Source organism: Lycium barbarum, chromosome 11 (assembly GCF_019175385.1).
Source record: "Lycium barbarum isolate Lr01 chromosome 11, ASM1917538v2, whole genome shotgun sequence".
NCBI classification, from domain to species: Eukaryota; Viridiplantae; Streptophyta; class Magnoliopsida; order Solanales; family Solanaceae; genus Lycium; species Lycium barbarum.
In genome coordinates, this window is record NC_083347.1 from 119,631,111 (window position 1) to 119,643,272 (window position 12,162).

Here is a 12,162-nt window from a genome sequence, read left to right on the forward strand (position 1 = left end):
ACAATCTAGTTGGAGGCCACGTGTCAGATCTGGTATTGTAAAATTGGCGTTAATGAAAGGTGCTTCAGCGGGTATCTGTCAACTATTCTATCTTCCGAAACCATCCCGTGGTAGTGTTTCAACCTCTGCCCATTCACCTTAAATGCCCGAGTTCCATCTCCGGACTTTAATTCAATCGCTTCATGGGGTGAAACGCCTACCACCTCAAACGGACCAGACCATCTTGATTTGAGCTTACCCGGTAGAAACTTCAACCGAGAGTTGAACAACAAAACAAGATCATCCTTGTAGAACTCTCGTTTAAGGATTTTCTTGTCATGGTATTGTTTCGTTCTTTCTTTATATAGTGTTGCACTCTCGTATGCTTGGTACCGGAATTCATCCATCTCATTTAGTTAAAACAACCTAAGTTTGGTCGCTTCTTGCCAATCCATATTCAATTTCTTCAAAGCCCACATGGCCTTGTGTTCAAGTTCAACCAGCAAGTGACAAGCTTTTTCCGAACACAAGCTTGAACGGTGAAGTTCCAATCGGAGTCTTGAAAGCCGTCCGGTATGCCCATAAAGCCTCATCGAGCTTGCGGGCCCAATCAGTTATATTCGCATTCACTGTCTTTGCTAGAATACTCTTAATCTCCCTATTGGACACTTCAACTTGCCCACTTGTCTGAGGATGATAAGGTGTTTCCACCCTATGTTTTACCCCATATTTCTCCATCAGTCCCGCGAAAGCTCTATTACAAAAGTGGGAACCATCATCGCTGATTATAGCCCTCGGAGTACCAAAGCGAATAAATATGTTCTTCTTGAGGAACCCCATGACATTCTTGGCCTCGTTATTAGGTAAAGTCACAGCTTCTACCCATTTTGACACATAATCCACAGCAACCAAGATGTATTTCATGCCACCTGAACTCACAAAGGGTCCCATAAAGTCAATGCCCCAGACATCGAACACTTCTACCTCCATAAAAAAATTCATAGGCATCTCCTGCCTTCTGCCTATATTCCCTTGCCTCTAACATTGATCATAAGACCGCACCAATAAATTAGCATCATGAAAGATGGTCGGCCAGTAATAACCGTATTCAAGTACCTTAGCTGCAGTCCGATTACCACTACGATGACCCCCAACAGGAGAGTCATGGCACGCCTTTAGAATCGCCATCACTTCACTTTCCGGAACACAGTGCCGAATAATATTATCAACGCATGTTCGGAACAAATAAGGCTCATCCCAATAGTACTGTCGAGCATCCCGCAAGAACTTCTTCTTTTGGTAAGCTTTGATATCTTCTGGAACTACGCCTGTTACCAAATAATTGGCAATGTCATCATACCACGGTGCTACTTCCATTGACACAGCCAACACCCTCTCGTCTGGAAAAGCATCATCTATATCTAGTTCATCAGAAGGTCTCCCAGCTTCTTCAAGCCGAGAAAGATGGTCAGTAACCTGGTTTTCAGTGCCCTTGCGGTCCTTCACCTCAAAATGAAACTCTTGCAGAAATAGCACCCATCTGATAAGTCGCGGCTTTGCTTCCTTCTTTGCCATGAGGTATCTCAACGCTGCTTGATCAGTGTAAACCACTACTTTGGACCCTAACAAGTAGGCCCAAAATTTCTCAATAGCAAACACAATGGCAAGCAGCTCTTGCTCCGTCACTGTGTAATTCATCTGGGCAACATTCAGTGTTCTGCTTGCATAATAGATCGGGTGCATAATTTTATTGTGCCTCTGCCCAAGTACAGCACCTATTGCTAAACCACTAGCATCACACATCAGTTCAAATGGCAAGGACCAGTCAAGAGCAACAATAATAGGAGCCATAGTAAGACGCTCTTTTAACTCCTCAAACGCCTTCCGGCACTTATCATCAAACATAAACTTAGCCTCTTTTTCAAGAAACTTGCACATTGGGTTAGAAATCTTGGAGAAATCTTTGATGAAGCGCCTGTAGAACCCAGCATGTCCCAAGAAACTTCGGACACCTTTGACTGAGATAGGTGGTGGAAGTTTTGCAATCACATCAATTTTCGCTTGATCGACCTCAAGTCTCTTTTCAGAGATTTTGTGACCAAGGACGATCCCTTCCTTCACCATAAAATGGCACTTCTCCCAATTTAGTACGAGATTTGTCTCCTCACATATTTTCATCACTTGACCTAAATGGCCAAGACAATCTTCAAACAAATCCCCCACAACAGTACTTCCAAGAAGTCTTCTACCATGTTAGAGAAGATTGACATCATGCACCTCTGAAAAGTGGCTGGTGCATTACACAAACCAAAAGGCATCCGGTTAAATACAAATGTCCCATAAGGACAAGTAAAAGTGGTCTTCTCCTGATCTTCCAAAGAAATGTTGATCTAATTGTAGCCCGAATAACCATCAAGGAAGCAATAGTAGGAACGGCCTGCTAGCCTATCAAGCATTTGATCAATAAAAGGCATGGGGAAATGGTCCTTGCATGTGGCTGTGTTGAGCTTGCGATAGTCTGTGCAAACTCTCCATCCGGTTACGATTCTAGTTGGGATCAACTCATTCTTTGCATTCGGCACCACAGTGATGCCGCCCTTCTTAGGAACACATTGGACTGGGCTTACCCATTTACTATCAGCAATTGGGTAAACCACGCCCGCATCCAACCATTTGATGATCTCTTTCTTGACGACCTCTTGCATATTTTCGTTCAGTCGCCTCTGATGCTCTACACTTGGTTTGCTATCCTCCTCCAACTGGATTTTGTGCTCACAGATCCCATATGGAATACCTCGAATGTCTGCTATGGTCCAACCAATAGCACGCCTATACTCCCTCAACACCTCCAAAAGCTGTAAAATCTGCTCCTCAGTCAATAGGGTTGAAACAATCACCGGTAATGTATTATCCAAACCAAGGAACTCATATTTCAGATGTGATGGGAACTGCTTAAGCTCCAACTTAGGTGGCTCAATGATAGAAGGCTTTGCTAGAGGAGTTGTTCTATTTTCCAGATCAAGATTTAGCTTCTTTGGGTGGTATGAATATGAACCCAACCCAACAAGTGAATTAACTATCTCCACATAGCCTTCCATATCCTCAACATCAAAATTCACAAGAATACCAGCTAGAGCTTCACCCAAACTTTCTTCTTCCATCTTGAACTCCACTTCTTCATCAACAACATCAAATGAATCAATTACCGAAATACTCTCATAAGCACTTGGTACCTTCATCCCTTTGCTAGCCTGAAAAGTCACTGCTTCATCGTTGACTCGGAACTTGATTTCATTTTTCTCTGAATCCATCAGAGCTCTCCCTGTAGCAAGGAAAGGTCTCCCCAGAATAATAGGAATGTCCCGATCGATAGCACAGTCAAGAATCACAAAATCAGCGGGCAACATAAAATCACCAACCCGCACAAGTACATCATCAACCACCCCAACAGGTCTTTTGATAGACCTATCAGCCATTTGTAACCTCATAGTAGTCGGCCTTGGCATCCCCAAACCTGATTGTTTGTATATGGAAAGGGGCATCAAATTAATACTCGCCCCATTATCATACAAAGCACGAGAAAAATCATGGTGCTCAACAGAACAAGGAATGGTGAACCCCCTAGGATCTCCCTTTTTCTGAACAGTTGTAGTTGAAATGATGGAACTCACAGTGTGAGTCAAACTCACGGTTTCATGTTGAACCGTTTTCTTCTTGGTCAGCAGATCTTTTAAATATTCAGCAAAACCGGGCATCTCCTTGACAGCTTCCAAGAAGGGAAAATTTAGAGATAACTGCTTTAACTATTCATAAAACTTCTCGAACTTAGCATCTTCCTTCTTCTTTACCAACCTTTTAGGAAAGGGAGGTTTAGATTTGAAAAGCTGGGTCAAAGAGCGGAGAGCCCTTTTTATAGTCTGCTTGCTTGCGTTATCAGCTTCCTTCATCATCTCTGGAATATCAGCAACCTTCTTGTCAGTAGGATTCTCATCAACAATAATGGGTGCTTCAGACTGCACCTCATCCTCTTCATTTATCAGCTCAAGATCAATCACCTTCTCAATCACCTTCTCATCAGGCCCCTGGAGTATTTTACCACTCCTAGTAGTGATGGAAAACACACGGTCTACATCGCCTCCCCCATTCTTTGGATTTGGAATAGTGTTACTCGGAAGTTCTCCCTTTTTAGGAGGGTGCTGCTCTCTAGAAATGTCCCTCATCTGTGACTAAAGCTTCTCAATAGCCACTGTATGGGAACCCACTGTTTCTGTTAGCCCAGATAAATTCCTTTCAGACTTAGATTGATTGGCCAGAATCTTCTCAAGCATTGATTCAACTTTCGAACTACCTTGCTCTGTTGACTGCCCTTTCGGTGGTATATAAAGATTGAAACTCTTTTTCCCGAAATTGTTACTGTTGTTGTAGTTCTCTTGGTTCGCACCACTATAATTATTGTTGTAGTTCCCATAGTTGTTATAAGAACCTTTACCTCTCTGAGGTCTCCATTGATTCTGATTCTGATAACCACCTTGGTAATTCTGTTCTTTGGTAACCCCTTGAGAGTTATTAACATAATTAGCATCTTCAACCTGTCCCATTTGGCCTCTTTTTTACTTAATTTTCACTTGGTTTCTTCCGATCACTTCTAAATCAAATAAAACCTGTAAAATAGATGTAAATGACATTAAATACACTATTTTCTCAAGCAAATATAGCAAAAATATAAGATTAAAGAAGAGATAAGTTGGTAAAATACCAACTTATCAGTGGCCTATCATGGAACAGACCATCTTGAGTATGGTACATCCCTTTTGGCAAAACTGTATTATCCTGACAAACATTTACCTTCTTGATCTGGGATTCATCAAACGTTTTCGTTAGCAAGGAAATATTTGTTGCAAGTTCTGCCAATGTTTGCTGGGTTTCTTGATTCTCCTTTACTATATTCTGGATCATAGCACTACCATACGGTACCACATGAGCATTGTTTGAGTGTCAAGCCTGATTATGAGTCGTCAGCTTGTTAAGTATATTGGTCACTCGTCGATAAGTTTGGTTCATGAAACAACCATCAGTTGCATTATTAGCAACTGACTGCGTCACTGGATCTAGCCCTCGGTAGAACTTCTCCATTAATATGTGTCCCGGAAAACCATGATTCAGGATCTTCTGCAAATACTCCTTGAATCTCTCTCAGGCTTCATATAGTTGTTCCCCCAGTCGCTGCTTAAATTCCTATATCTTGTCAAAAATTTCAGGCTTCTTTCTAGGGGGTACTATTTTGTGAGAAAAGCAGTCACCATCTCTGCCCATGAAGTAATCGAATTTCGGGGCAGCTTCTCAAACCATGTTTTTGCCTCCCTAGTTAAGCAATATTTAAATAACCTTAACCGAATAGCATCTTGTGGAATGTTGTTCTGGATATGATTAGCACACACATCCACAAAATTCTGCAAATGACGTTGAGGGTCATTCTCGGTAGAGTTCCGAAAGTATCCCTCAAGCTTCAACAACTGGTATAGAGAGGAGTCAATTTTCACGCTAGCAGCTGCAACTCGAGGCTGAACGATAGCAGATGCATAGTCCTCCTCCGGAACAAGATCAGCGAAAATATTCTCATCATCTGATTCATCCACCTGATTGTTCAACCGATTCCCCTGGTTGCCAGCACGTTGATTTTAATGATTCTGATTCATGTTCACCTGGTTTACACAGAGTAGCAAACAAGGTGTGATGGAATAAGCAAAAGACTTCAATCAAAGCAAACACTATTTAGTAATTTCAAAACCGTATTCCCCGGCAACGGCACCAAAATTTGATACGCTCAAATTACACCTATTAATGGTATAACGCGGATGTTGTCAAATATAGTAACCCAACAAGGTTGGGGTCGAATCACACAGGGAATATGGTGTGAAAAGATTACTAAAGTCGTAGGATGCAAGTTTTAGGTCTAATGTCTTAATTCGATGATTTTGGTAATAGTTGGTTTTTCTATAACTAATTGCTATCTACTTGCTTTGGTGGAAATTTATGGTAAAAGAAACTAAGGTTGTGCCCCCGTTAGATAGAGTGTATGATCATAGGTATTGATGTCGATATACTTCTAATGGATCATTATATGAATGCACTTAATCTCTATATGAATCTCTACTATTTCCCAATAAATAAAGATTATCTCTTTCTATGATTTTCCCAAATATAAGAAAGTAACTACGAAGAACGATTAATCATGCCAAGTAAATTCTTCTTATTCCTAAGTGAATTTATTAAACAAAGTTTAAAGCTTTGAGTCCTTGTTATTTATTCTTACCAACCCTAATTATTTTTCCAAATAAATCAAGGTTTATAGCTTTAATCAATGTTTGCAACCATTAATTATGAATGAAGAATGAAGAATAAATAAACCCTAATAATCCATTATGTGTATATCAATCACAACCCAATCACACAACACCCATCATTGGGTTCTCAACCCTAGTAAGGGAATTTAGCTACTCATGACAGAGAACAAGAAATAAGAAATTGAAGAATTCATAATTGCTTACTTTGGAAGAAAAGAGGAATTGATAATACTTGATTTGATGTTTGAACCTTCAAAAACTAGAGAGTATTTAATGTTCTAAGTCAAAAGTCAAAATATAATCACTGATAACTATTAAAACCCTACAATGACTATTTATAAGTTCTGAAAATGTGAAAGTTGCAGATTTGCACTTTGGTCCCCGTCGATACTAAATACGGTCCGTAAAGTGAAATACGGAACGTAAACCAGTTTACGACCCGGTCTTCCTTCCAGTTTTGAGCAACTTCAATCTCTTGAGATACGGACCGTAAATTGGTTTACGGTCCGTAAACTGCGCGGTCGTCTTTCAACTTCCAAAACTTCGACTTTCTGCCAGATGCTCGAATGGTTAAATACGCTTTGAAATACGGACCGTAAAGTGGAATACAGTCCGTAAAAGTTGTTTGTAAATCACCATTTCCTCAGCCTGCCTTTCTGGTTCTTCTTATTCTTTAATACGCCCATGGAATACGGCCCGTGTTTAAGAATACGGACCGCAAACTGAGTTTACGACCACTTCTGCACTTTCAACTGTTTTCATTCTGAATTTGTTCCGTTACCTGAAAAATACTAAAAATCACGTAAAATCACAGAGACTTGCTTAAAAACAAGTAAAACTTATAGCCGAAAAGAATCTATTGTGGCGTAAAATCACGCCACATCAGTAACATGAACTAAAAATACGAGCCATATAAAAATATACGGCACTCGGTGCCTGACTGCATGTGACCGAGCGAACACCATGGCTTGCTGAATCATCATGAGCATCAATATGTATGCATAACAGCTAAACATGACACATTGAACATGGATAATTAAATTTTGTAATAAATAGCTGAAGTATGTCTAAAACAAATATAGAAGTACTGAGCACAAACGACTATAAAACTCTAAAATAATCTGACATGACATGGCTGCTGTAGTGGTCTATGAAACCTCTAATCTTGAAATAAAATACTAAAACTTTTCGTCTAGACAACGCCCCCGGTATACCTTTACTGAACTAGACATGACATGCTACTGAAAATAAATCGACTAACTCAGCCTGAAGGAAGTGGGGCTGACCAACTGAACTAATACGAGTGGTCTAAGAAAGCTGCAGTATCGTCCTGTAAATTCATATCTGCATCATGAAATGAAGGCACCCAAGGCAATGAACGGGAACGTTAGTACATTGAATGTACTGGAATGTAAACACACAGAAGAAATAAGCGGGCACATGATATAACTGAAGCTGAAAACTGAGCTGGACATGAACACGAATACTGTAAACATGAAATAGTATGTAACTGTGGGAGTGCATGATGTGATGTCATACCGATATGTAACCACCACGTAAGCACGTGGTGCCTGATCTATGCCCGATCAGCTAAGCCATCTCGTACCTTGTCAGGGTACGAGACATAAACATGACATGAATGGATCCAATCAATAGGTCCCATAAAGGGAATATATGGAGGAATCTTCATACTGGGTAGAGGATCCTCATCCTACGTTGGCATACGTAGTTTTAGGCTGTCTGAGCCTTCTCGGTATTCACGCAACTCCCAAAAATATGAACATGAATATAGGTGGCATCTGAGCCCATGGTTTTTCATTAACATGACTTGTCAACATGGATTGTAAGTATAATATAGCATGAATATAATTACATTATACAACTTGCATGAAAACATGGGGACATGTAGGATTTTAACGAAAATAAACATACTATTTCATAACTTGCATGAACGAACCCATGAAATGCAAAGTATGGGTTTTCATGAATTACGGACAGATTCCCAATAACCAAAATGGAAGATTAGGAATATAATAATGAATTTATAATTCAAATATGATAAATCATGGTACATGAACTTAGGGTTATCATGAACGTGTCTAAACCCCTACTTTTTGGTGAACTTTCATTTAATCATGGAAGAACACGGCGTGGGGAAGAACAAAGATGTTACCACACGTGGATAGCATCTATATACCTTATTCGCTCTAATCTTGTGATTATAGTTTGAACTCGGTGTGGAAATTCCCAAAACTCAAGTCTTGAATCCTTGCAATGGGTTTTCTTGAAAACCCTAGGCTAAAGATGATGATTCTATGGTTAGAATGTAACAATACATGATTAAATTCACTTGAAATGGTTTGAAACACTTAACTAGGTGTTCCTAGAGGCTTGAGAAAGAGAGAGCTTCGTTTTAGGGCTTGGGCAATTCTAATAATAGAATATAAAGGCTGAACAGGGGTATTTACACTTAACTGAGTCGGCATATCATACGGTCCATTTATACGGTCCGTAAAAATTTATGCAGTCCATATAAACTAACTGTATTTAACAATGATCAAAATTTCAAAAATTGAAATTTCCCAAAAGAGGTTCACGGACTGAAAATACAGGTCGTATAAAAGTATACGGTCCATATAAAATCATTTTAAAACTTTGGTAGAAGCTTGAATTTTCCACCTGCGTAACACGAACTGAAAATACGGTCCATATAATAATATACGGAACTCGGTGCCTGACTACATGTGACCGAGCGAACCCCATGGCTTGCTGAATCATCATGAGCATCAATATGCATACACAAAAGCTAAACAAGACACACTGAACATGGATAATTAAAGTTTGCAATAAATAGCTGAAGTATGTCTAAAACAAATATAGAAATACTGAGCCCAAATACTCTAAAATAATCTGACATGACATGGCTGCTGTAGTGGTCTATGAAACCTCTAATCCTGAAATAAAATACTGAGACTTTTCGCAGAGACAAGGCCGCCGGTATACATTTACTGAACTAGACATGACATGTTGCTGAAAATAAACAGATGAACTCAGCCCCGTAGGAAGTGGGGCTAACCAACTGATTTGATACGAGTGGTCCTAGCGAGCTGCAGTGTCATCCTGTAAATTCGTATCGGCCTCATGAAATGCAGGCCCCCAAGGCAATGAACGGGAACATCAGTACTTTGAATATACTGGTATGTAAACACACAGAAGAAATAAGCGGGCACATGATATAACTGAAACTGAAAACTGAGCTAGACATGAACACGAATACTATAAACATGAAATAGTATGTAACTGTAGGAGTGCATGATATGATGTAATACCGACATGTAACCACCACGTAAGCACGTGGCGCCTGATCTCTGCCCGATCAGCTAAGCCATCTCGTACCTTGTCAGGGTACGAGACATAAACATGACATGAATGGATCCAATCAATAGGTCCCATAAAGGGAATATATGGAGGAATCTTCATACTGGGTAGAGGATCCTCATCCTACGTTGGCATACGTAGTTTTAGGCTGTCTGAGCCTTCTCGGTATTCACGCAACTCCCAAAAATATGAACATGAATATAGGTGGCATCTGAGCCCATGGTTTTTCATTAACATGACTTGTCAACATGGATTGTAAGTATAATATAGCATGAATATAATTACATTATACAACTTGCATGAAAACATGGGGACATGTAGGATTTTAATGAAAATAAACATACTATTTCATAACTTGCATGAACGAACCCATGAAATGCAAAGTATGGGTTTTCATGAATTACGGACGGATTCCCAATAACCAAAATGGAAGATTAGGAATATAATAATGAATTTATAATTCAAATATGATAAATCATGGTACATGAACTTAGGGTTATCATGAACGTGTCTAAACCCCTACTTTTTGGTGAACTTTCATTTAATCATGGAAGAACACGGCGTGGGGAAGAACAAAGATGTTCCCACACGTGGATAGCATCTCTATACCTTATTCGCTCTAATATTGTGATTATAGTTTGAACTCGGTGTGGAAATTCCCCAAACTCAAGTCTTGCATCCTTGCAATGCGTTTTCTTGAAAACCCTAGGCTAAGGATGATAATTCTATGATTAGAACGTAACAATACATGATTAAATTCACTTGAAATGGTTTGAAACACTTAACTATGTGTTCCTAGAGGCTTGAGGAAGAGAGAGCTTCGTTTTAGGGCTTGGGGAATTGTAATAATAGAATATAAAGGCTGAACAGGGGTATTTACACTTAACTGAGTCGGGATATTATACTGTTACACCTCGGAACTTTGGGTTGCTAAGCGGTGAAGGGACTAACGCAAGTTAAGGTGAACATCATGTCCCTACAAGTAATAAGAGATACTTAATAATTCTAATTAAGATTCCAAAGAAGTTAAAGGGAAGAGAGAAAAGCTCGTTAAATGAAACTTCACCGCAGTTCTGCGAAAGGGGGTTCGACGGTCGTTGTTTATACCGTCGGACGAGTCAATGCTTTGTCAATTGTGCCGTAAATTTGAGCGGGAGCGAAGACCATTCGACAAACAGGTCGACGCTCCGTCGATCAGTTCGACGGACCGTTCTTCTCACCGTTGAATGAAAAGAAACGACAGATTGCTCACTAGAAATTTAACGACTTCGATGGCCAGATCGACGCTCCGTCGATCGCACTGTACATCTTGATCGGGACTGATTTCATGAATTAATATAAGGACCCCTCCTTCATTTTAATTCATTTCATCTTCCACTCTCCTCTCTCCAAGAACCCTCTAGAACCTTCTCCATCATTTATCCACAAGAAATCAAAGGAAAACCATGGTCAACTACACCAAATCCATGAAATCAAGTGTATGAAACCCATTAAAAGTTCATCTAAACCAAGAAAACTCAAGAGAAGTGAGTTAGGGTTTTGGTGCAAGAAGAGAAGCTCCACTTGAGTGTTGTTCATCTATCTTCTAAGGTGAGTTTTATGACCCTTTTATATGGTTTGAGTGGTTGAAAGTTGAAACACTTGGATTGTGGAAAGATATAGAAATTGGGTCATGAATGTGTGAATAGTGTCATTGTTGAATAGTGATTTGGATGAATTATAAATGTTGGTATGCTGTGATTGTGAAAATGTTGTAAGTGACATTTATACAATGGAATAAGTATTATATATGAGAAAACGCGATAACGAGTATAATCATAATTGTGGAGAAATTAAAGAGAAATGGTGAATTGTGGTAAGTGTAGTTAAATGATGATTGTTGTTGCTACATTGTGAATGTTGTTATTAACGTTGGGAGTTGATATAGAATGTGGGGAAAGTAGTATAAACAAAGGAAATGCTGCCCAATTTTCCCTAGAAATGATAAGATGTTCTTATAGCCGAGTAACTAATGTTAATGCGATTCCTCTTGAAGGTAGAAGCGTGGGCACCAAAGGAAACCAAGCGAACGATAGATTAGTAAGAGCAAAAGGTATGTGAGGCTAGTCCTTTCTTTCTATGGCATGAATCCTATATCATGACTTTCTTTCTTTTCCATGAATCTCTTAAGTTCCGGAAAGATATGGGTCTATATCCCTAAATAGCTACACAAGGTAATGAGTTAAAGTACATAAGTTATAGATGTTCATAATATGATGTTCCTAAAGCGTCAATGATGACAATTATTGCTTACACTCACCTCATATACTATTCCCTTCAAGGTGAGGCAGGATGTTAATGAGTGCTCCATAAGGAAATAGGGGGATCACGACTTTACGTCACCCCGATACAGCGTAGTTGTCCTTGAGCCTTTATGCATGCACTATGATGAGCATATTATGATGATGATATAACACCGCGC